This window comes from Tursiops truncatus, chromosome 5 (assembly GCF_011762595.2).
Source record: "Tursiops truncatus isolate mTurTru1 chromosome 5, mTurTru1.mat.Y, whole genome shotgun sequence".
Lineage (NCBI taxonomy): Eukaryota > Metazoa > Chordata > Mammalia > Artiodactyla > Delphinidae > Tursiops > Tursiops truncatus.
In genome coordinates, this window is record NC_047038.1 from 49,293,018 (window position 1) to 49,320,350 (window position 27,333).

A 27,333-nucleotide genomic window follows, 5' to 3' on the forward strand; every position below is an offset into this window, starting at 1 on the left:
TTCACTTACTTGGTAGCTAGTGAACTCATAGTTATCTTTCAAGTTTTGATTCAAATGCCTGTTCCTCTGGAAAGCTGTTTGTGAACTTCCCAGGAGAGCTAAGTCACCTCCTCTTTCTGCCACCAGTGTCTCTTCGTATTCTCCAACCAGTTCTCTTTGGACCTGTCTTCCCAATGAGACCATCACCTCCTGAGGGTAGAAACTATATGCTATCCATCTCTGAATCACCGCACCCTGCCTGGAGTCTGGCACATAATAGCTGCTCCGTGGATATTTGTTGAGTGAATAATGAACAAATTTGACTTTTCAAATATTTGGATCAGTTGTGGAGTCACAGGGCTCACTTGTGAAGGGAAACTGTTCCTGCCTCCTCTGCTCTGGCCATTGCTGATGAATGAAGCCCTACCTCAATTCATGTCAAATGCTCTCCTGTCTTTGAGGGGCTGCATGATTAAACTGCTGCTTTTATTTTCGGGCAGACTGGAGGGTTCGATAGGCAATAATGTTGGAGTCCCTAGAATTTAGGAAGAGATATATGTCATGGCCCTCACTCTGAGGTCTATAAGAAGTTTTATTTTCTGAATAAGTATTGATTGCAGCTTAAAAATACTGCAAACCTATTTAATTAAAAGAATGAGAGAAGTCATTGGTGGGCAGTGCATGGGTGGCTGTAAGAGAAGACAAACTCTTCAGGTGCCTGGATTTTATAATTGTACTTGCTTAGGAAGCTTATTAAAGCCTTGCAGGTGCAGTGTTTCATCACAGAGTAGTGAACCTTTGAAAGATATGCATAATAAACAGAGTTTGAAATATGCTTTTATTCCAGGCCATATGGTCCTGTCTGGAGCTTTCCTGGATCTTTGGGTCAGTTCATTGTTGAAAGATGGGCTTGCAAGCACCTACCTCTCGGAGCAGCTGTCAGAGGCCTATCAGAACGAATGTGCTTTTGCATGATTATTTATTTTATGTGGCTCTCTGAAACAAGCCCAGCCTTGCTCAGGAGCTGAAATGTGCTGAGCAAAGTCTCCTCCCCGAACAGCTTGTGGCCACATCACCAAGCAGTGTCCTTCTTTGTCCTTAAAAAACAGACGAGTGAGACTTATACGATAGGCCAGGACAGGCAGTCTGGGTGAGGTGTACCCACCTGGGCTTGAACTTGGTGCCAGCAATATGAAACCGTACACGGTAGCATTTTAAAGACGTGCCACTGCTCTTTCTTCCCAACCCTCTGTTGCTCACTTTCCTGTATCCCTCGACTCTGGGCAATTACAGTGGCCGCCGAACGCAAGCACTTGTGTTTTTGTGGTATTATTGTGGTGTGGAGAATGCTAACACTTGCTTTCTCTCCCTTTGTCATTAACAAAAGGAGGCTTTAACTCCTCTGAGAATGGCTTTTTAAGGGGTACTTAATGTAATTTATTCAACATTTATCGTATAGGTATGGAAATACTAGTAACTGACAAGAGACATGGTCCTGAAGACAAGTGACCACAGAAAAATATCCCAGCAACTAAAATGTGCAGTGAGTTGATCATATTGGAAGGAGATATTTCTTTCTCTTTATTTGGACAAGGTGAATTTGGAGTTGAATTTTGTCATCTGGGCCAAGTAAATAATCTTGCCTTCTTGAGAATGACCTTTTCTCTACTCTCATCTTGCTAACATTATGTTTGGTGTTCTGTATCTATTTGTAGTTATTCACTGATTTAAGTGAATTATCCTTCACCAGCCACTGTGCTAAGTTTTGGGAATATAAGATCCATGTGCTTCCTGCCCTCATGGAGCTTAGAGTCTGGAGAAGAGGACAGACACTGAACAAATAGTTAATTCCATGTCTTATTCGTGTTACAAAAGGGAAGATAACAGTGTTGAGTGAATGCACATAACAGAGAAACTGTATGGGGTCTTTGCTCTTCTGTTTCATCTTGAGGGCAAGGTCTGCATTAGGTTCCATACCACCTCACCCCCCCAAATGGGAATCACTATGCCTAAAACAATAACTTGTATATAGTAGATGCTATGTAGTATAAAGTATTTTGTGGATATAAGGGAGGAATTAAAGGAAGAAACTAAGAATGAAGTACTAACACTAGTCCATTTATTCAGAATACAGTTGGACAAATTACAAGTCTAGAGCCCTAAATTAGTTTTAGAGCAAAACTACACATTTTTCTTTTGCTCTCACGTGCAGCTATACCATTTTTTATTTACCCATGGTGCCTATTTTTCCACCTCTAGAGCCCTAGAATATAGAACTTAGCCTTTCACCTAAGGACTCTGATATTTCTATCTGGGGAACCAGCTACTTTTTTTGAGGGCTGTTCTTAGGTCACTGTAGTTATTAGAGATAGGCTAGTTCTATATACAAGTAGATCAACATTCTTATGATCTAAAAAATAAGAGCTATTCCGAAGTGTGTACCTCAGGCCTAGGGATAAGATCGTTTGATGAGAGATGTTTTCTTCTGAAGCTCTACTATGATACCCTAGGGGCTTCTGGGACCAAGGAGCCACCACTCAAGCTTAGTCTGTGTCCAGGAGAGTGTAGTGACATTGCCCAAGAGCACTGAGCACTTACAGTGATAATTCTCAAGAAGGGGAAAACACTCAAGAAGACCACCCCAGAAATACAGCCAAGGGCCAAATAAAGGGTTCCTTGAGAGATATTGGTAATCAGAGGTGAAGTGTGGTAGCAGCAGCTGAGACAGCAGAGAAGCTTTTGGGAAATGTCAGAGAAGAGAGGCCAGTGGAAAGTGATGGGGAATCTTAGGTCTGAATAGGTAGAGAGTTGGAATAGCCAGGTTGGGAATGGAAGCGGAGGCTGGTTTCCCGTGGGACAGGAACATCCAGCAGTGCAGTAGCAGGGATTCAGGTGCTGGATGGGGACTTGGAATCAAGGGCATTGACATCTTGGCTGTTCAGCCTGAAGATAATATGATTCTGATACCCAGATGGGAATAGTGAGACCAGAGTCCTATTAAGGTTATATTAAGATGACTCCCTTCCTCCCTTTTTCCCTTCCTCCCTCCATTCCTTCCTTCCTTCCTCCCTCCCTCCATCCCTCCCTTCCTTCCTTCCTTCCTTCCTTTCTTTCTTCCTTTCTTCCTTCCTTCCTCTCTCTTCCTCCTATATCTTTTTCCCTTCCTCATTTCCCTTTCTCCTTCATTCCTTCAACAAGTACTTATTTAGCATCTTCTATGTGTTAAGTACTATTCTCAGGGTTAGGAATATTGAAAAGAATAGACAGACAAGGTCCCTTTTTTTCTCATGGGATTTTCAGTCTTCCAGGTAGGATCAATAATAAAAAATAAGTACATGAACAAGGCAATTTCACTTAATAATAGGGCCACAAAGAAAAGAGTACAGGATGAGACAGAATGAGGTAGTTGGGAATATAAATAGAGGCATCAAAAAAGACCTCTTATGGAGGTAAACTTGAATCAAGACCTGAATGGAAATAAGCAGCCATGAGGTAAAGACACAGAGGAGTGATTCAAGCAGAAGGGAAGTCTGTGTAAAGCCTGTAAAATGGAAAACAGCTCAGTACATTTTAGGAAGCGAAAGAAGCCCAGTGTGCCTAGAGAATGGCCAGTGGAGAGCAGGAAGGAGAGGACGGGGGAGAGCTGTGCAGAAGCCTGATCATGTAGGACCTTAATGGTCAGATGAGGATTTAAAATTTTGCACTAAGTGAAATAGGAAACCATTAAGTGGGGGAATTAGAAAAGGACATAAGGTAAATTGGTTTTTCGAAGATTTATACTTTCTGGCTACATTGTTTGCAAGAGTTGTGGCAGGAAGACTAGTCGGGAAGCTATTGCGGTGGTGTAGAGGGATCAAGAGATGGGTGGGGGGAGAGCCTGTTACAGATGGGCAGGAGAAGAGGATATGGAAAAGGGAGAAGCAGGCATGACGTCTAGGCATTTGGTATGAAGAACTGAGTGATGCCATTTTTTGAGATTCGAAAATAGAGTGGGGGCAGGTTTGAGGAATGGGTTATACATCAAGAGTTCTATTTTATATACGTTAAATTTTATTTATTTATTTTAAAATTAAATTTACAGTTCACCTTGTTGTGCAACCATGATCTCCATCTATCTCCAGAACTTTTTCATATTCCCGTTGTACCTATTAAACTCCCCATCACTCCTCCCCACCATCCCTTGTAACTATTATTCTACTTTTTGCCTTTGTGAATTTGACATTTTAAGTGCTTTATATAAGTGAAATCATACAGTATGTGTCTTCTAAGTTTGGCTTGTTTTACTTAGCCTGTCTTCAACATTCATCCATGTTGTAGAATGTATCAAAATTTTAGTTTTTAAAAATATTGAATAATATTCCATTGTAGGTATATACCACATCTTGTTTATCCATTCATCCAGTGGTGGACATTTGCATTGTTTCCATCATTTGACTATTGTGAACAATGCTGCTTTGAACATCAGTGTACAAATACACCCGTTAAATTTTAAATGTCATTTAGATCACAAGAGCAGAAGTAGAGTCATAAATTATATATAGATTTTGCAGGTAAGAGAGATGCTAGAGCTAGAGATATAAATTTTGGTGTCATCATATAGTCTTTGACCAGAGGATCCATGAACCAAATTAGGTTGTGGCCCCAATTCTTTTTAGACGTCTAATGAGCTAAGCTGAGCCACATGACATAGTTTTTGCCTAAGTAGAGGTGGGTTAGAGTTAGTCTAAAACCCAGTGTTACAATAGGCTGGAAAGGCCATAATTTCCCCTAAATTCGTCTGAGCATCTCTGAACTTATCCTTCTAATAGGATAAAAATAAGAACACACCGCTGTTCCATGCCCTTGGAAATGGAAGCAGTGCAACAGACAGCAGGAGAGAGTGCGTCCCCAGTGCTCCCTGCCCCCTCTCCCCACCCAACAAGCCTGCCTCTGTCCTGGGCCTAAGCAAGTCCAGAAGCTCTGTTTTCAAGTAGCAAAAAGAGAAACTTTGAACAAAATCTGAACATTGGCCAAGTGTGCTCCGGGGGAAAGAAGCTGTGCCATCTGACCACTCTGACTTTAAGGTGCATGAAGGAGAGACCCCTACTCGTGCAGGCTATAACTCCATAAGGTGATCCCCTTTAAAACTCTCACCCCAGGGCTTCCCTGGTGGTGCAGTGGTTGAGAATCTGCCTGCTAATGCAGGGGACACGGGTTCGAGCCCTGGTCTGGGAAGATCCCACATGCCGCGGAGCAACTAGGCCTGTGAGCCACAACTACTGAGCCTGCGCGTCTGGAGCCTGTGCTCCACAACAAGAGAGGCCGCGACAGTGAGAGGCGTGCACACTGCGATGAAGAGCGGCCCCCGCTTGCCACAACTAGAGAAAGCCCTCGCACAGAAACGAAGACCCAACACAGCCAAAAATAAAAATAAATAAATTAAGAGAAGGCTCAACATTAAAAAAAACCCAAAAAACTCTCACCCCAGAAAAACTTGGACCAATTACTGAATAATCCTCTTCCTCAATGGTGCTAGTTTTTTGGTTTTGATCTTGAATTTTCCCTGGAGAGATATAAGAGGATTATAAAAGGGGTGGAGGAGACTTGAGAATTTTCCTTACACTACAAGCACTAGACTTTTGCTCTTAAGGAGTCAGTGCTACAGGTGTCACCCCCAGCTTTATGCTCTCCACATGTTTTTTATGCTCTGGCCATGTGATTCCCATAGTGGCTTTGACCCTTGCATGTCACCCACAGTCCTAGATGTGCAATCTTTCTTGATTTGCAATGTTTCCATGGTATTCTTATAGAAGGATCATGGACTTTGGAGTCAGACAGTTTTAGTATTCATTTCCAAATTCTCCCCTTTTAGTTGTGTGACTTTGGTCAGATTACATCCACAGAGAGTGTCACCTATGGTTGTATCAGGTCAAGGACATGGGGCATTTCTGGCCCTCCTCATCAATCTCTCTTTCCAGCTTATCTTTAAATGTTGGCATAGCATGAGGCTTGTACCAAGTCTTGGTTTCTTATTCTCTAAATTCTATTCAACAGCCATTATTTCAATTACCAGCTTTACATGATGACTCCAAAATTTACATTTCCATGTCAGAACCTACTTTGAGCTCTTTAATTTGTCTGTCCAGCTACCTGTTGAACTTTTCATTTAGAGGTCAAAAAAGCACCTTAATGTCATCATAACCGAAGCTTGATTCATTATCTTCCCTGCCTTTTCTCCAAAACTTGTCTATGCCCAATATTTCCTAACTTAGAGACTGACAATACTATCCATTAAATTGTGCTAACTGTATCACCTTAGCTCCTTCACCCCTAATCTCCAATAAATTGTTCAGTCCTGTTGATTTTATCTGAGTATCTATTGAATCCATCTGATTCTTTGTCTTCACTTATGCCAACCCAGACCAAGCTCCTATCATCTCCCTCATGGTTTACTGCAATCACTCCTAAATGCTCTCTTGGATTCCACTCAAGTCTATTCTCCACAGAGGTCACAGTTCTCTTCTAAAAATGCAAATTAGCTAAACTCACTCCCTTGCTTAACTCCTTCCATGACTTTTCATTGCTGTTGAGATAAAGATGAAAATCTTTATAAGGCCCTGCATGTCTCAGTCCCTGCCTCCTGGAGTGCATGTTCTCTCTCTCTCTAATTATTTTTTCCCTACAGCTTTTTTGAGATACAGTGACATACAACATTGTGTAACTTTAAGGTATACAACATGTTGATTTGACACACTTATGTATTGTGATATAATTCCCACCGTAGCATCAGCTAAACCCTCCATCACCTTACATAATTATTATTTCTTTTTTGTGACAAGAACATTTAAGATCTACTCTCTTAGCAGCTTTCAATCTCATAAGACAGTATTGTTAACTGACATTACCATACTGTACGTTGGATCCTGCAAACTTATTCATTTTATAACTGAAACTTTGTACCCTTTGAGCAATGTCTCCCTATTTCCCCCACTCCCCAGCCCTTGGTAACCACCATTCCAGTCTCCATTTCAGTGAGTTCCTGATAATTCTTTATGATCCATTGATCATATTCTTTAAATTCCTTAAATGTGCTGTGAACTTTCCCATGCCCGATCTTTGACATATGTTGTTTATTTTTCTTGGATTTTCTTATTCTTTTTCATTTAGTGAAGTGGACATCTGTCAGGTTTTCTGACTGCTTAGCACTTGTTGAATACACTTGCTACATTTGAGGAATAGCCAGTCTTAAGAGCTGTGTCTAGTCAAGGTAGAGAATGACATTCCCCAGGTTTCTTTGGAGCAGGGGCATGCACATGTGATCTAGTCTCCACCAATCAGACTGACTCATGTGAGAATTTAATCTGAAAGTAAAGAGCTTGAAGAAGGCAGAACCTATCACGTGCTGGTGAGGATAGCAACAGAGGCATCCAGCTCTTGAGAATGACAGTGGTTATAAAGTCTAGTTTCTGGTGCAGAAGTAGTTGAGATGCTTGTGGCTGCGTGGCTACAAGAAAGTTGGGTTTTGACAGCAACACGAACTATGGGACTTAATGCCCATTAGGTCGTTAGCAGTTAAGGAAGTTTCTTCCACCCACTAGTTCCATGGTATGCTTTTGGGCACTATTTCTGAAAGCTTCGTTTGAGCCAAGTTTTCCACCTTGACACCTTTTTTGCTTCATCTGTCAAGGTCAGCTTCTGTTACTTACAAGTAAGAAAGAACCCTGGCTGGTAGCATTCAATAACTCCAACTAATCCTTGAGCTCTGAGCTCTAGTTCACTCTAGGAGACTGTTCCATCTTCCCTGTTCTCCAACCCTTGCTGACTTAGATAGATCTTCCACTACAACATGTTGTCAAGACTCAATATAGTAGTTCTATTTTTAGTTTTCTGAGAAATCTCCGTATTGTTTTCTGCAGTGGCTGCACTAATTTACATTCCCGCCAACAGTGTAAAAGGGTTCCCTTTTCTCCACAGTCTTGCTACCATATGACCCAGCAATTCTACTCCTGGGTATATATCCGAAAAAGACAAAAACACTAATTTGAAAAGATACATGCACCCCAATGTTCATAGAAGCATTATTTACAATTTCCAAAGAACTGCCAAAGTATGGAAGCAACCTAAGTGTCCATCAACAGATGAATGGATAAAGAAGATGTGGGGTGTGTGTGTGTGTATATATATATATATATATATATATACATATATACACATATACAAGGGAATACTACTAAGTCAATAAAAAAGAACAAAATTTTGCCATTTGCAGCAACATGGATAGACTTGGAGGGCGTATGCTAAGTGAAATAAGACAAAGACAAATTTTGTATGATGTCACTTACATGTGGAATCTAAAAATTACAACAAACTAGTGAATATAACAAAAAAGGAAGCAGACTCATAGATATAGAGAACAAACTTGTGGTTACCAATGGGGGGGAGGGGCAATATAGGGGTGGAAGAGTGGGAGGTACAAATTATTGGGTATAAGACAGGCTACAAGGATGTATTGTACAACATGGGGAATATAGCCAATATTTTGTAATAACTGTAAATGGAAAGTAACCTTTAAAAAGTGTATAAAATTTTTTAAAAATTGAAAAAGAATTGGAGTTGAAAGTAACCTTTAAAAAGTGTGTAAAAATTTTTAAAAATTAAAAAAAAACTTGGAGTTGTAAACAAAACAAACAAACAAACAAACAAATGACTCAGTATAGTGTCCTGGCTTGGCATGCAGGCTCTGCTGGTATCCTGCCTGAGTTCCAGTCTCAACCTTCCTACTGACCTGATATTTGCTCTCTGTGATCCCTTCCCTTCTCTGTAAAATGGAGACAATGGTAATATCCATCTAACTCACAGGTTTACTGTAAAGATTAAATGAATTAATGCATACATGAAACCCTTAAAGTGGTACCTGAGTACTCAGTAAATGTTAGCTAATATGCTGTTCTTACCCACAGTTCCCATGTCTTTCTTTTCATAATGTTTTTCACGGATTGTAATTAAAGGCTCACAGGGTGGTAATTTGATTAAGATATGTCTTCCGTATAAGCTGTTAAGCTCTTCAAAAGGAGAGGCCACTTATTTTGCTCACCCTTATAGTCCCAATTCCTAGCACAATATATATTTATTGAATAAGTGTAGGATGGATGTAGGATCCCAGAAACCTTAAGTTATGCCATTCCCAGCTCCGAGTGCCCCAGGGCAGGAAGGCTTCAGCAACACTTGGTGTTCCTGGCAGCCTCATCCTAAGATCCTTGTCTTTAGTAATTTATTTTTCATGACCCACAACTGACCCTTTCTGACTGAGCACAAACCCTGCCCCAGATGCTGCACTTTCCCTTGATGCCCTGATTTCTCTGGTTCTCAGCACTGCGCACTTTGTGCTGACTCTACACCCTCTGAAAGCTGTTTGGAGCCAGATGGGAGGAAGAGAAAAAACAGATTTCATTCATTGCCCTTCCAGACTCTGAGAGAAATAACAAGAACAACAGTACCAACAAGCAGTGTATACTGAGTGTTTACTATAAACTAGGCATTATTCATAGAGCTTTATATGTATTAATTTATATAATATCCCCAACAATCCTAGGAAGAAGATGCTATTGCCCCCATTTTATAGAAGGAAAAAGTAAATCTTGGAAGGAAAGAAAGGAAGGAAGGAGAGAGAAAAGGAGGGAATGGGGCAAGGAAGGAAGATTTTCTGGTAGAAGACAGATTTATTTGCTGAGAACTTTGGTTCTAATAAGAACTTCCCACTGTAGCAGAAGTAACCATAAAAATAATATTGATGTAGAAATTATAGAAGATGACAATGAATGTGTACCTATCCTCCAGTCAGCTTTATAATTAAATAAAAATACGATTTTATATGATATCTTTCATCTGCTATTTACAGCTTCCACCCCCCCTTCCCCCAATCTAATGTAAGTAATAGGAATGATGCAGATAATTAAGAAAACTTTACAGCTCATTTCTGGTTAATTGTCATTTTCCTATAAAATATTTATACATTAGCCTTTGCTTTTCAAAGACTCTTTTCAGAGAGTCATAGTTTTTGCTTCTGGGTGTTCCCATGTGCCAGCGGGGCCTCCTGCTTTGGGATTATTTGGGCATTTTCGCAGATGCTGTCCAGCCACTGATATTCACCTGGAGTTGTTAGGGGGGTAGGCTTATTGTGCATTTTCTATGTTTAGATCTTCCTGATGTTGTTTTATTTTATTTTTTTGAAAGAAAGGGGAAACAGCAGGCGTGCCAGTTCTCTTTTAGGAACCCTTATACAGCTGAAGCTGTCCTCCAGTTGTAGTGCTCTTGTGCACTTGCATCAGACTCAGAGAGACACAATTTCTCAGTTCGTATGTGGGGCAATGGCCAGAAAATCGACTTCAAACTGTGTCCCGGGAAGGCTTTCTCTCTCCAGCTTTGCAGGCCTTGAGAGAGATTTGTATAAGCACTCAGCCTATTCTGGTGGGTGGTTTGGGACTTGGAGCCCGGTTGGCATCCACACCAAAGGATCTGGTGGGTCTCTTTCCTGTGGCTACTGTAACAAATTAACACAAACTTGGTGGCTTAAACAGCAGAAATTGACTCTCTCAGAGTTCTGGAGACCAGAAGTCTGAAATGAAGGCTTATCAGTAGGATTGGTTCCCTTTGGAGGCTCCGAGGGAGAATCTGTTCCATGCCCCCCTACCAGCTTCTGGTGGCTGCCTTGGCATTCCTTGGCTTGTAGGCAGATCACTCCAGTCTCTACCTTTGTCCTCACATTGCCTTCTTCCTTGTATATCTTCTCCCCTTCTCTTATCTTGTAAGGACACTTGTCATTGGATTTAGGACTCACCATTATGCAGGATGATCTCATCTTGAGCTCCTTCACTTACATTTGCAAAGGCCCTTTTTCCAAATAAGGACACATTCACCGGTTTTGGATGGACAAATCTTTTAGAGGAGCCTCCAATCAAGCCATTACACATGGTGAACTGAGAGGATTTCTCATGATCCACTGGGATAAGGGTGGGCTTCGACTAAGCAGTGGGATGAAAAGGCATTTTGACACTCCTGAGCATGCAGCATCTTTCCCTTAGTGTCTTGTGGTCCTCATGCCTGAAAGGTGCTGTGACTTGGCCTGCACATAGCTGTGTCTCTGCACAGAGCTCCTCTAGCTATGACTATTGAGGAAAGGGGCTGATGGTGATTCTCTAACACTTATAAGCCTCCAGAGGGATGCCTCTGGGGTTGCAAGCTGTGTTCAAAAAATCGTAGTTGACCATCAGAATTTATCCTAGGCTTATCAGCCTCAAACTTGATTAAGTATAAAAATCACTCAGGGATTTTATTGAAAATAGAAATTCTCAGTTCTCAACCTGTATTAGTTTGCTAAGCACTGCCGTAACACAGTGCCGTAGACTGGGTGGCTTGAACAACAGAAAGGCATTTTCTCACAGTTCTGGAAGCTGGAAGTCCAAGATTGAGTTATCAGCAGGTTTGACTTCTCCTGAGGTCTCTGGCTTTCAGACAAGCACTTTCTCACCGTGTCCTCACTGGTTTTTCCTCTGTGCCCATGCACCCCTAGTGACTCTCTTCTTATGAAGACACCAGTCATATTGGATTAGGGCCCACCCTAATGACCTCATTTTAACTTAATCACCTCTTTAAAGACTTTATGTCCAAATAAGGTCATGTGCTGAGGTACTAGGGGTTGGGACTTCAACATGTGGATTTATGGGGGACATAATTTAGCCCATAACCCACAACCCAAGAGACTCTGATTTTAGTGGGTTTGGGATGAGGCTAACAAACTTTTTTAAAGCCATGCCCCAAGATCTAACTGGTTTAGGTGGTCAGAGTCAACATTTTGAGAAAATTCCTTGGTGGACTGGTAATCATTTTGACATTTGTTTTGGCTCCATGTCTTTATATTGTCTTGCTTTTTTCCATATGCAGCAACAAATTAATGCAAATAGAAGATACTCCATGAGCCTCTGTGAACACTCCCCAAGACCTCTCCCCAACTCTGGTGTCTGTCTGAGACCTGTTCCCATTCTAGTTCAATAACCTTGAATCGGAGGTGGTTTTGCATCCTGTCTTTTGGACTTGTTATGACATTGACTTAGCCACATAGTATTTAAGGTTTCGACTCAGACCCACTCTCCTAGTTTTTTCCACATCTCGGAAAGGATTTGCTGCTCGAGAAGTAAATCTCAGGATGCACCTGCTCAACTAACATCACACGAGTTTGAGAGCTTGGACATCAGAAACTCAGTGCTTTACGGGGGTCTTAGAACTGCTTCTCAGGGCTCAGGGAAGAAGGAAGCCAGGCAATGACTTGGAGATGTCACCCTGGAGCAAAGAAAGGAGTCTGTCAACTGATGTAAAGAGCCCTGCCTTCAGATTTATACAGTCTGTAGCTGTCCCTTTGTCTTTACAGTCACCTTTCTCAGACTGAATATTGTCCCTGTGACTCCCTTTTCCCTTTTACACTGTTGCAGATGTTCATTAAACCCAATTTCTACTTTATCAAAATGTTTGGGATGGGGGAGAGGGCACATCAAAGTGTATTTTTACTTTGGCTTCTATATTCTTCTAAGGGGTGGCCAGAGGAAAGGAACAGAAACTCACCATGGGCTAGGTATTGTGCTGGGGTCCACACTATCCTGTTTCGTCTTTACAACAGTCCTAGGAGTAAGAATTAGTGTCTCCACTGTACTCAGGAGAAATGAGAGGCCCCTTCAGCTAGTGACTGCTGGACCTGGGGTGCAAACCCAATCTTGCAGAGGTTTCTTTTTCAAAAGATATTCCAAGTTGGTCTCTATGATGTAAACATAATGAACATGGTTATCTTATAGTCTGTCTGACAATTCTAATAACTGAGATCATTCTGGGTTTGTTTCTTTTTGTCTGTTGATTCTGGTGATTTTTTTTATGTCATTATTTTCCAGCAGTCTGTATGGTCATACATGTGCTGATGATTATACTTTAAAATGTTTGTAATAATAATTTGAGGTTTAGAATATAGGTATCTCCCTTTAGAAAGAATTTGAATGTGTATCTTCCCAGTATCTGGGTACTGTTAGTCTGGGGTCACCTCAATCCAAGATCCAGACTTAACATTTTCTGAACCACCATGTGACTTAAGACTTTACAGTGACTGGTTTGCTTCTGGCTCACACTTACACTCAGGGTTTAGTCTTTTGGGATCTTAGTTTTCTGAGTGTGGGGTCTCATAGTAGATTTCTTTGACACTTATTCTCACCCCAGAAAATAGAAAAAGTTTCTGATTTCCTAAGACTGGAAAATTCCATCAGGCAAAAGTAGCTGCCATGCCCACGAATCTCAGTTCCCACTTCCTGCTTTGGCCTGTTAATTCCCTATGAAATTAACAGCTTTCCATTGTTTTGAAAATATGTTTAAAAAATTTTAGTCAGCATGTTTACTTATTTTCATTACTTGATTGAATAGTGTAATCTGCCATTACCTGAACACAGAAATCTAGGGGCTTATAATTTCCTTTTTTTAACATCTTTATTGGAGTATAATTGCTTGGCAAGGTTGTGTTAGTTTCTGCTGTATAACAAAGTGAATCAGCTATATGTATATATATATATCCCCATGTCCCCTCCCTCTTGCATCTCCCTCCCTCCCACCCTCCCTATCCCACCCCTCTAGGTGATCACAAAGCACCGAGCTGATCTCCCTGTGCTATGCAGCTGCTTCCCACTAGCTATCTATTTTACATTTGGTAGTGTATATATGTACATGCCACTCTCTCACCTCGTCCAGCTTACCCTTCCCCCTCCCCATGTCCTCAAGTCCATTCTCTACGTCTGCCTCTTTATTTCTGTCCTACCCCTAGGTTCTTCAGAACCATTTTTTTTCTTTTAGATTCCATATATATATGTTGGCGTATGGTATTTGTTTTTCTCTTTCAGACTTACTTCACTCTGTATGACAGATTCTAGGTCCATCCACCTCACCACAAAAAACTCAATTTCGTTTCTTTTTATGGCTGAGTAATATTCCATTGTATATATGTGCCACATCTTCTTTATCCATTCATCTGTCGATGGACACTTAGGTTGCTTCAGTGTCCTGGCTATTGTAAATAGTGCTGCAATGAACATTGTGGTACATGACTCTTTTTGAATTATGGTTTTCTTTGGGTATATGTCCAGTAGTGGGATTGCTGGATCCTATGGTAGTTCTACTTTTAGTTTTTTAAGGAACCTACATACTGTTCTCCATAGTGGCTGTATCAATTTACATTCCCACCAACAGTGCAGGAGGTTACCGTATTCTCCACACCCTCTCCAGCATTTATTCTTTGTAGACTTTTTGATGATGGCCATTTTGACCAGTGTGAGGTGATACCTCTTGTAGTTTTGATTTGCATTTCTCTAATGATTAGTGATGCTGAGCATCCTTTCATGTGTCTGTTGGCAATCTGTGTATCTTCTTTGGAGAAATGTCTACTTAGGTCCTCTGCCCACTATTGGATTGGTTGTTTGTTTTATTGATATTGAGCTGCATGAGCTGCTTGTATATTTTGGAGATTAATCGTTTGTCAGTTGCTTCATTTGCAAATATTTTCTCCCATTACGAGGGTTGTCTTTTGGTCTTGTTTATGGTTTCCTTTGCTGGGCAAAAGCTTTTAAGTTTCATTAGGTCCCATTTGTTTATTTTTATTTCCATTTCTCTAGGAGGTGGGTCAAAAAGGATCTTGCTGTGACTTATGTCATAGAGTGTTCTGCCTATGTTTTCCTCTGAGAGTTTTATACTGTCTGGTGTTACATTTAGGTCTTTAATCCATTTTGAGTTTATTTTTGTATATGGTGTTAGGGAGTGTTTTAATTTCATTCTTTTACATGTAGCTGTCCAGTTTTCCCAGCACCACTTATTGAAGAGTCTGTCTTTTCTTCATTGTATATTCTTGCCTCCTTTAACAAAGATAAGGTGACCATATGTGTGTGGGTTTATCTCTGGGCTTTCTATCCTGTTCCATTGATCTATATTTCTGTTTTTGTGCCAGCACCATACTGTCTTGATTACTGTAGCTTTGTAGTAAAGTCTGAAGTCAGGGTGCCTGATTCCTCCAGCTCTGTTTTTCTTTCTCAAGATTGCTTTAGCTATTTGGGGTCTTTTGTGTTTCCACAAATTGTGAAATGTTTTGTTCTAGTTTTGTGAAAACTGCCATTGGTAGTTTGATAGGGATTGCATTGAATCTGTAGATTTCTTTGGGTAGTATAGTCATTTTCACAATGTTGATTCTTCCAATCCAAGAACGTTGTATGCCTCTTCATCTGTTTGTATCATCTTTAATTTCTTTCATCAGTGTCTTATAGTTTTCTGCAAACAGGTCTTTTTTCTCCTTAGGTAGGTTTATTCCTAGATATTTTATTCTTTTTTGTTTCAATGGTAAATGGGATTGTTTCCTTAATTTCTCTTTCAGATTTTTCATCATTAGTGTATAGGAATGCAAGAGATTTCTGTGCATTAGTTTTGTGTCCTGCTACTCTGCTAATTTCATTGATTAGCTCTAGTAGTTTTCTGGTAGCATCTTTAGGATTCTCTGTGTATAGTATCACGTCATCTGCAAACAGTGACAGCTTTACTTCTTCTTTTCCAATTTGAATTCCTTTTATTTCTTTTTCTTCTCTGATTGCTGTGGCTAAAACTTCCAAAACAATGTTGAATAATAGTGGTGAGAGTGTAAAACCTTGTCTTGTTCCTGATCTTAGTAGAAATGCTTTCAATTTTTCACCTTTGAGAATGATGTTGGCTGTGGGTTTGTCATATATGGCCTTTATTATGGTGAGGTAGTTTCCCTCTCTGCCCACTTTCTGGAGAGTTTTTAGCATAAATGGGTGTTGAATTTTGTCAAAAGGTTTTACTGCATCTATTGAGATGATCATATGGTTTTTCTCCTTCAATTTGTTAATATGCTGTATCATATTGATTTGCATGTATTGAAGAATCCTTGCATTCCTGGCGTAAACCACTAGATCATGGTGTGTGATCGTTTTAATGTGCTGTTGGATTCTGTTTGCTCATATTTTGTTCAGGATTTTTGCATGTATGTTCATCAGTGATATTGGACTGTAACTTTTTTTTTTACGGTATCTTTGTCTGGTTTTGGTATCAGGGTGATGGTAGCCTTGTAGAATGAGTTTGGGAGTGTTCCTCTGTCTACTATATTTTGGAAGACTTTGAGAAGGATAGGTGTTAGCTCTTCTCTAAATGTTTGACAGAATTCACCTGTTAAGCCATCTGGTCCTGGGCTTTTGTTTGTTGGAAGATTTTTTTTTTTTCGTTACGCAGGCCTCTCACTGTTGTGGCCTGTCCCGTTGCTGAGCACAGGCTCCAGACGCGCAGGCTCAGCAGCCATGGCTCATGGGCCCAGCCACTCCACAGCATGTGGGATCCTCCCGGACCGGGGCATGAAGCCGTGTCCCCTGCATCGGCAGGCGGATTCTCCACCACTGCGCCACCAGGAAAGCCCTGTTGAAAGATTCTTAATCACAGTTTCATTTTCAGTGATTGGTCTGTTAATATTTTCTATTTCTTCCTGGTTCAGTTTCAGAAGGTTGTGCTTTTCTACGAATTTGTCCATTTCTTCCAGGTTGTCCATTTTATTGGCATATAATTGCTTGTAGTAGTCTCTCATGATCCTTTGTGTTTCTGCAGTGTCAGTTGTTACTTCTCCTTTTTCATTTCTAATTCTGTTGATTTGAGTCTTCTCCCTTTTTTTCTTTATGAGTCTCGCTAATGGTTTATCAAGTTTGTTTATCTTCTTAAAGAACCAGCTTGTAGTTTTATTGATCTTTGTTTTTGTTTCCTTCATTTGTTTTTCATTTATTCCTGATCTGATTTTTATGACTTCTTTCCTTCTGCTAACTTTGGGATTTTTTTGTTCTTCTTTCTCTAATTGCTTAAGATGTAAGGTTAGGTTGTTTATTTGAGATTTGCTTGTTTTTTGAGGTAGGATTGTATTGCTATAAACTTCCCTCTTAGAACTGCCTTTGCTGCATCCCATAGGTTTTGGGTCATTGTGTTTTCATTCTCATTTGTTTCTAGGTATTTTTTGATTTTCTCTTTGATTTCTTCAGTGATTTCTTAGTTATTTAGTAGTGTATTGTTTAGTCCCCATCTGTTTGTATTTTTTACAGCTGTTTTCCTGTATTTGATATCTCGTCTCATATTGTGGTCAGAAAAAATACTTGATACAATTTCAATTTTCTTAAATTTACCAAGGTTTGATTTGTGACCCAGGATATGATCTATCCTGGAGAATATTCCATGAGCACTTGAGAAGAATGTGTATTCTGTTGTTTTTGGATGGAATGTCCTATAAATATCAATTAAGTCCATCTTGTTTAATGTGTCATTTAAATCTTATTATAATTTTATTAAAATAATAAAATTATTTTAATTTTGGATGATCTGTCCATTAGTGAAAATGGGGTGTTAAAATCCCCTACTATTATTGTGTTACTGTCGATTTCCCCTTTCATGGCTGTTAGCATTTGCCTTATGTATTGAGGTGCTCCTATGTTGGGTGCAAAAATATTTATAATTGTTATATCTTCTTCTTGGATTGATCACTTGATCATTATGTAGTGTCCTCTTTGTCTCTTGTAATAGTCTTTATTTTGAAATTTATCTTGTCTGATATGAGGATTGCTAATCCAGCTTTCTTTTAATTTCCATTTACATGGAATATCTTTTTCCATCCCCTCACTTTCAGTCTGTATGTGTCCCTAGGTCTGAATTGGGTCTCCTGTAGACAGCATATGTACAGGTCTTTTTTTGTAACCATTTGGCCAGTCTATGTCTTTTGGTTGGAGCGTTTAATGCATTTACATTTAAGGTAGCTATCTATATGTATTTTCCTATTACCATTTCTTAATTGTTTTGGGTTTGTTATTGTAGGTCTTTTCCTTCTCTTGTGTTTCCTGCCTAGAGAAATTTCTTTAGCATTTATTGTAAAGCTGGTTTGGTGGTGCTTAATTCTCTTAAGTTTTGCTTGTCTGTAAAGGTTTTAGTTTCTCTGCCAAATCTGAATGAGATCCTTGGTGGGTAGAGTAATCTTGGTGGTAGGTTATTCCCTTTTATCACTTTAAATATGTCCTGCCACTCCTTTCTGGCTTGCAGAGTTTCTGCTGAAAGATTAGCTGTTAACCTTATGCTGATTCCGTTGTATGTTATTTGTTGCTTTTCCCTTGCTGCTTTTAATATTTATTCTTTGTATTCAATTTTTGAAAGTTTGATTAATATATATTTTGGCATGTTTCTCCTTGGATTTATCCTTTATGGGACTCTCTGCACTTCCTGGACTTGATTGACTATTTCCTTTCCCATGTTAGGGAAGCTTTTGACTGTAACCTCTTCAAATATTTTCTCAGACCCTTTCTTTTTCTCTTCCTCTTATGGGACCCTTATAATTTGAATGTTGGTGTGTTTAATGTTGTCCCAGAGGTCTCCAGGACTGTCCTCAATTCTTTTCATTTTTTTTTCTTTATTCTGCTCTGTGGTAGTTATTTCCACTATTTTATCTTCCAGGTCACTTATCCATTCTACTACCTCAGATATTCTACTATTGAGTCCTTCTAGAGAATTTTTAATTTCAGTAATTGTGTTCTTCATCATTGTTTGTTTGCTCTTTAGTTCTTCTAGGTCCTTGTTAACCGTTTCTTTATTTTCTTCATTGTGTTTCTGAGATTTTGGATCATCTTTACTATCATTACTCTGAATTCTTTTTCAGGTAGACTGCCTATTTCCTCTTCGTTTGTTTGATGTGGTGGGTTTTTACTTTGTTCCTTCATCTGCTACATATTTCTTTGTCTTCTCATTTTGTTGAACTTATTGTGTTTGGGGTCTCCTTTTTCCAGGCTGCACATTCGTAGTTCCCATTTTTTTTTTTTTGTCTGCCCCCTGTGGGTGAAGTTGGTTCACTGGCTTGTGTAGCCTTCCTGGTGGAGAGGACTGGTGCCTGTGTTCTGGTGGTTGGGGCCTGGATCTTGTCTTTCTGGTGGGCAGGGCCATGTCCAGTGGTGTGTTTTGGGGGTGTCTTTGAACTTAGTATGATTTTAGGCAGTCTCTCTGCTAATGGGTGGGATTGTGTTCCTGTCTTGCTAGTTGTTCGGCATGGGGCGTCCAGCACTGGAGCTTCTTGTTGGTTGGGTGGATCTGGGTCTTACCACTGAGACGAAGATCTCTGGCAGAGCTCTTGCTGATTGATATTACTTGGGGCCCGGAGGTCTCTGGTGGTACAAAGTCTGGAACTTGGCTCTCCCACCTCAGAGGCTCAGGCCTGATACCAGGCCAGAGCACCAAGACCTTGTCAGCCACACAGCTCTTATGCTGTAACCTCAGAGCCAGAACAGTACCCAGCACATAGGAGACAGTTAATGAACATTTGTTCAATGAATAAGTGAACTGTCTTGGTAAATATCTGCAGTGACCTGAACTTGAAGGCCTGACTGTTGCCTTTCTCTGGATGAGAAGTTTAGATTTATTCTCTTGGGCACAAAACAGTTGAACCTAAAATGGTCTGATGAAAACATGTTTCTACTCAACCACGAAATGCCTTTAAAAGGAGCAGCACAGAGATGTCTCAGGAGGAAAGTAGTCTCGCAGTCAGGTCACTCCCAGGCCCTGCCTGGTGTCCAACTCACCCCCAGGGTCATAACTTAAGGGCCTATAATTTTTCTTCTTATCCATTCTTGGTGCTTTATCTCTCTCTCTCTCTTTTTTTTTTTTGTGAGGTGCTGCCTTTTACACTGTCCTGGACCTTTCCACTGTTTCGTGTCCTGGCAGCTTGGGTCTGTGGATTAGTGGTATGTTTTATAGCTTCATAGTTATGTCACATTCATGGATGTCTTACATACGTTCTAGGCAATCTTGAAAACACAGATTATCTATGTTTATAAACTGTGTGGAAATAAATCCCACTGATGCTGAGTGCCCGATTTCTAGCCCTTTCTAACATGATAGACAGAGGCATAATCACGATACCTCGTTAAGTCAGTAAATTGAGAGGAATTTGCCCAATACCATGAAATAAGGTGTTTCTGAAATGTGTGTTCATATGTGTGTGTGTAGTAAAGAGTTTGGTTTTGCCCAAAGCATGGATTGGCCTTTGCCCTTAGCTTCTGGGAGAAAAAAATCTATTACAACCTGATGAATGTCCTTGTTTAGGGTGAGTGCCAGTCACATTAGGAAGACCAATCATGTGACTGAGTGAGGGACTCTGGGTCACACGGTGTCACTTGACCTGGGGATTGAGACATCCACATGGGCAATCAATCAGTCATGCCAATGTAACAAAGTCCCTATAAAAACTGGACACCGAAGCTCAGGTGACCTTCTCTGGTTGGCGATACTGTGTGTGTGTTGTCACATGTCAACACCAGGAGGACAACTTGTCCTGACTCCTAGGGAAAAAGACAATGTAAACTTTATGTTTGAAGATATCAATTTCTGACCTATGTGTCTTTTCCTTTGGCTTATATTATTATGTATCCTTTGCTGTAATACACCATAACTGTGACTATAAGAGGTTTCTGTGAGTTCTGAGAGTTCTTCTAGCAAATTATTGAAACTGAGCATGGTTTGGGGAACCCCTTGAACTTGAAGTTGGTGTCAGCAGTGAGAACAGTCTGGTGAAGGACTGTTTCCTCAACCTTTTCAGTTTGGCCAACACAGGGCAGTAAGTGTATGTGTACATGCATAAGTATGTGTGTGTGTATGTGTGTGTGTATAGTACAACACTGGCATAGATTTCTTATAATGAGAACAGCTGAAGGCGATAATATATTAACAAATCTTAGATATTTTTCTCCTTGCATCTTTAAATTCAACCTGCTGACTGTGAGATCTTTCCTACTGGCCTTTTATTCCAAAACCAAACTCTGACCCCGGTATGGGTATCGTATTCATCCCCATGTACTTTGTACCCATCTGCAGTTCCTGTCAGTCTGGGTTTACTTTGCCTGCAACTCTGCTTAAAGAAAGAGAGTGAATTCACAGAAATGTTTTTTCCCTACTAAGATTTGGGACCCCATAAATCATGGTGACAAGAAATATGATGATGGTCTCTTTCTGTTCTTGAGGAGGTAGGAACAGGAGAAGCATGCAGGTTCCGATACGGTTTTGTAATTTTTACCAGTGGTAGCACCATCAGAAGGATTCCAGCAGGCTAGCTCTTCAGCCCTAACCAGGTAATTCTCTACTTGAGTGTTCCTGCAATGAAAATGCAGAGACATCCACCAGTGTCACTCAGGCCGTTTAGTACCTGCTGCGGAACTCCTGGCAGTTAACAGTGAAATTGTCAGGATTTCCTTTTTGCTCCCTTCCAAGCAGGCAGGGCATTGTTTTTATCTCCTGGTTTAGCACATGAATCAATCTTTTTGTACATGATTGGTGGCACTGTGCATGTTTTCAGAAACTGTCTGGCTTTATACCTGGCAGACTGCCTTGTTGAGAAGTAGTTCTGCAAATGAGAAAGAAGATATGCAGATTTTCACGTGTCCCCACATTGAATTATAAGGCAGTCAAAAAAGATTGCCATTTTATGGCCTGGTATTTGGTTTTAGTCATTTTCATTCTTAGATATATTCCTTCCAGAAATTAAATTTAAAAAGATTATTTAAAAATATTTGTATTTTGCAGATTGTGGTTGACAAGAGAGGGGAGGAGACATGTGACAAGGTGGTCAAGTGGGAGGAGAAGGCATACCTAGTAAGTGGTTTAACTCTTGTAAAGCTTGATGTGCTTGAATGGTATATATTTCATTTTCCAATAATACTTTATTTAAAAAGAGTCAATCCAGTTTGGTTTAATTCCTGCCTTGAGGCCATTCACAGGGCATTCTCTAAGTAAAGCACTTTGTATGCCTCCATGCACAAAGGTAGAGGGGTTATGCATCAATTAACCTGTCAGAAAACCTTTGTCAATGGACTATCCATAGTAAAAAATAATAATAATAATTCCATTTTTCTATAGAATATCCACACTAATAAAAAACATTCCATTTGTCTACAGAATATCCATAGTAAAAAAAAACTTCCATTTGTCTATGGACTATCCATAGTTAAAAAAAATTCTAAGATTTGGCAATCAACACGTGTAATAGTATATGGGTATAGTTTTGAGAGACCTGAAAAATACAGAGTTATAACAGAAAAAATTAAAAAGTGGATCTTGGTTTGCTGAAGCTAGAAGAGTCATTTACATTGAAAGAAAGCCCCAGTAAAATTAAAATTTGATTTATTATATAAATGTTCATTTTCACCTAACTTATTTAGGATTATGTCTACCTTATAAAGAAAACTTGCCTTTGAATTTAATTTCTGCACCATGAAACAGATTTAAGTACATCCCATAGATAAGGTTTACTTGCTATGGTTTTAAAAAAAGAAAATGCTCAATGCAAAGATTCACACAACCTAAAGGTTTTGCCAAACTTAAAATGCTAATTAAAAAATGAGCTCAATTCCCTGACTAAAAGAAAGAAATCAGTGTAAAACTACTTAAAGAATTCTCCACACTTTGGCGTCTTAATATGGAGTCCACGGATGGTGTCTGGGGCATCCACAGATGAAATTATATAGAATATTGTGTTTGTGCATATGTGCATTTGGAGGGGAGGTGGTCTAGTGCTTTGTCTCTTAGGGCTTAAGCACTACTCTGAGTTTAGATGTGGGGCAGAGAAGATGCTGTGGCATTTCTGTGCCTGCTCAGTCTAGGATAAAGGCACAGCCAGAACCCTGTGCTGCTCCTTTTCATTTTGGAGATTCTATTTCCACAATTATAAGATATACCTCAGTTTGGTCACAAGGTAAGTACTGGGTCTTCCTCAGCTGTGCTGCTATCACTTTTTTCTAATTTACCAATGGGCTTTCTAGATTATCTTGAAGTTGTATTTAGAATCTGGGTAGTATTTTTACTGAATACATTTCTAAGGTATTAGGGAGAAACTCTGTGTGTGTGTGTTTCTTCGTGTCTGAAGAATAGTAGGTGTTGAAAAGATGTGTACTGAGTAAAAGACAATGAAAAAATGAATGTCAAAATGAATGAATAACTAAATATTTAGAATTATGTAATTTAACTTCTTTTTTTAGTGTCATAATTTATTTATTCATTTATTTACAATTTTAATAAAAATTAATTGGGGCCTATTATATTCTTGGACCTTGGATGAAATTCAGAGATTAAAGAGCTCCTCAATCTAAAGAAGGGGGGGGGGGCAACAAATAAAAAGGCATGTAAATTAACTTCTTGAATGAAGCCCTTGCTTGGTTAAAACAGGAAATTTAAAAAGGGGATTGAGGGGCTTCCCTGGTGGCGCAGTGGTTGAGAGTCCGCCTGCCGATGCAGGCGACACGGGTTCGTGCCCCGGTCTGGGAAGATCCCACATGCCGCGGAGCGGCTAGGCCAGTGAGCCATGGCCGCTGAGCCTGCGCATCCGGAGCCTGTGCTCCGCAACGGGAGAGGCCACAACAGTGAGAGGCCCGCATACCGCAAAATAAAATAAAATAAAATAAAAAGGGGATTGAGACAAGGCTTCTTCTGTTCCCACTGTGATCATCTGCAGGAGAAAGACACCCATCCACACTGGTCATCAATGATTTTGTGTTCTCATAAAACCTTTGGGGAAATGGTAATTTTTTGATTTTGTAATTTTAGCTATCCAACTTGATAAAGTCAGTCTTCAAATATATTGTGCTTGGTCTTTTCTGGATAACTTGAGTGGAGGCATGGGTGCAGCAGCCGGTTTGGTCTCTTCCACGTTGATTTTGAAGATCCAGCAAGACCCCAAGTGCCTCACATGTCAGCCAAGGAGTATGCTAAGATTATCTGAAACAATGGCCTGGAGGGACCTCTGTAGGAAGGGTGGCTGGGCAATTTCACCTGGAGAAGGGGCCTCTGCTCTCGGAAAGGAAATCTGCTTTGGTAGATCCTTCAGACTCCTCAAGTTGCCTTTGTAATAAATAGGTCCTACCAGCTGATCCGTGATCATGAAGTCTGAATATATAATGTCTGGGGATGTATTTAATGATGACTTTTACTCTATTTGTATTTGATCAATGAAGCTTTTTAAAAAAATAGAATAGAAAACCACTGCAATTGATTTTTATATTAAGAAATCAGATGGACTTGGAAACTTTGATTTAAATCCTTAGAATTTTTCTAGAAAAAGTAATGCAAAATTTATAAACACAGTGTGCTCATGATTTGCAACTCTAACAGCAGAACACTTATTATAAAAATACTTGTTTATGAGCCTATTTTTTTCTATTTACATAAGCTATTCTTTGCTTTTGTAGGTCCATTGGCATGTGTTCCATAACTTTCTACTACTTAATCTAGTATAAAAATCAAAATTAAAAGTCAGTCCCACTGTATCATTATGAATTCTGTTCACCAAAGGGATTAACTGATAACCTAGTTAATAAAATGGATTGGTTGATATATTTGGCACATAGTTTACCTATGCATGAACAAGTACGTCTTTCTCTTGCCTGATAAACTTTTGGAAAATAAGAAAGTAATAAAACAAACCAGAATGTGAATGGCAAAAAAGAGTATTTGAGCACTGATGTTTAACAGAAATTGGATTCCTACTCTATAACCACACCAGATTAAAAGCAAAAGAATGAGTAGGGCATGGTGTCTACTTTTGGATATTTTTTAAAATTAAGGATCTGGGGCTTCCCTGGTGGCGCAGTGGTTAAGAATCTGCCTGCCAATGCAGGGGACATGGGTTCAAGCCCTGGTCCAGGAAGATCCCACATGCCGCGGAGCAACTAAGCCCATGCCCCACAACTACTGAGACTGCGTTCTAGAGCCCACAAGCCACAACTACTGAAGCCCGTTTGCCACAACTACTGAAGCCCACGTGGCTAGAGCCTGTGCTCCATAGTAAGAGAAGCCACCGCAATGAGAAGCCCGCGCACTGCAGCAAAGAGTAGCCCCTGCTCTCAGCAACTAGAGAAAACCCGCGTGCAGCAGCGAAGACCCAATGCAGCCAAAAATTAAATAAAAGAATAAATAAATAAATTTATATATAAAAAATTAAGGATCCATCAGAACATTGATGACAGCCAATAAATAAATACATGAGTTAATTGACTTACATGAGTGTAAGCAAAGGAGGGGAGGATTTCTTACCTCGGTGGTTGAAATGCCTGAGGTGTATGTGAGGTTGTTTGGCCTTGGACATTTTACTCAGCTTCCTCAGTGGGTGTCAGTAAGATATAGGGCTCCCTCTGGACTTCCTGTCTTCACTCCATCACATCTTCCACATATGTGGACTTTGTGCCCTCACATCCATATTTAAGTAACATTTACTAAACTTTCATGTGTGTATCCGGCTTGAAGAGAAGAGGTAAGTATTATCACCCCATTTTTCAGACTGAGAAACTGAGGCTGCACTGATGTGCATCTTCCTCAAGTCACATCAATGCTTGTTTACTGGACCTGGCACCTCCTTGGCATCAGCTCTGTTATGGCCAGCACAGTGTAGATTGTGGTGTCATCGAAGTCTTCTCTGCATTTTTTAAAAAGTAAAAAAAAAACAAGTGTGTGGAGTTACTTTATGCAGGAAGACATAGGGAAGGTGGTTTTCTATATTCTCCTTCTGCTTGCCTGAGGAAATGGAACATACTTTGCCATTCTCTTAAGGCTTTGGCCCCGAGCGGATGCTCTGCCATTTTTAAAAAACACTGTGGTCAGTTTCTGGATTGTTTTCATGTTCATAATCAGGGAATTATTTACAGCAAAGTACATTCTCTCAGTAACTTTGGACAGGGTGAGAAAGAAACTGTCATAGTAGTTCAATAAATGTGGATGCACTGGGGAAAATTATATTAAAATTAAAATGGTATACATAGGAATTTCTATTACATCTTTGCCACTCGTCTGTTATTTTCGTTGTTTAATGAAATATTATCTCACAATTTGTGTTCATTTTAAAAGCACATTTCCAAATCTTTTTTCATTCTTCTCCTATCCAGCCTGTCTTTTTCATTTTTACCATGCATCTTATTTACAGTTTATGTGCCCTCCTTATATTATCTTGCAAAACAACTGAGTTTTCCTTTTAATTAGGATGTTGCTTTGAATACTACTTATCCTGCAGTGCATATTTACAAGTTTTACAACAATACAAATGAGCATTGTATTTTTGTTACCAAAACTAGAAAATTAATATTCTTGCTGTAAATAAAATGATCTGTCACATCTGGTCTACCAAGTGAAACAAACAATCTAGCATCAGTGGCTTGGCTGCCTCACAGTGCTGTGGCCTCCGCAGATCTCTGCTGCATTTGAAAGGCCAGCCCAAGAGATGGATCAAACCAAAGGTGCTTCTCTAATTAGCCCTGTAAATTAAAATTGCCGTAGGTGGGGGACCTTCAAGATGGCAGAGGAGTAAGACGTGGAGATCACCTTCCTCCCCACAAATACATCAGAAATACATCTACATGTGGAACAACTCCTACAGAACACCTACTGAACGCTGGCAGAAGACCTCAGACTTCCCAAAAGGCAAGAAAATACCCACATACCTGGGTAGCGGAAAAAGAAAAGGAAAAACAGAGACAAAAGAATAGGGACAGAATCTGCACCTCTGGGAGGGAGCTGTGAAGAAGGAAAAGTTTCCACACACTAGGAAGACCTTTCACTGGCAGAGACGGGGGGTGGGAGGGGGAAGCTTTGGAGCCACAGAAGAGAGCACAGCAATAGGGGTGAAGAGGGCAAAGCGGAGAGATTCCTGCACAGAGCATTGGTGCCAACTAGCACTCACCAGCCTGAGAGGCTTGTCTGCTCACCCACCGGGACAGGTGGGGGCTGAGAGCTGAGGCTCAGGCTTCGGAGTACGAATCTCAGGGAGAGGACAGGGGTTGGCTGCATGAACACAGCCTGAAGGGGGCTAGTGCACCACAGCTAGCCTGGAGGGAGTCCAGGAAAATGTCTGGACCTGCCTGAGAGGCAAGAGACTGTTGTTTCAAGGCGCACAAGGAGAGGGGATTCCTTCCCTGTCTGCCCACAGAAGGCAGAGCACCGCCTAAATGAGCTCCAGAGACGGGCGTGAGCCACAGCTATCAGCTTGGACACCAGAGACAGTCATGAAACGTTAATGCAGCTACTGCAGCCACCAAGAATCCTGTGTGCAAGCATAGGTCACTATCCACACCCCACCACCACCCGCCACCAAATGGAGCTGGTGTAGCCCGCCACTGCCAGGGTCCTGTGATCCAGGGACTACTTCCCTCGGAGAACACACGGCGTGCCTCAGGCTGTTGCAATGTTATGTTGGTCTCTGCTGCTGCAGGCTCACCCCGCATTCCAATTAGGACTACCGTACCCTTCCCTCCCCTG

At 40.4% G+C, this 27,333-nt stretch overlaps 1 pseudogene; it reads left to right on the plus strand.

The window, feature by feature from the left end:
• Positions 1-23,839, plus strand: part of LOC101326621 (cytosolic beta-glucosidase-like) — a 146,762-nt pseudogene extending 122,923 nt beyond the window's left edge.
• Positions 23,840-27,333: the final 3,494 nt, after the last annotated feature.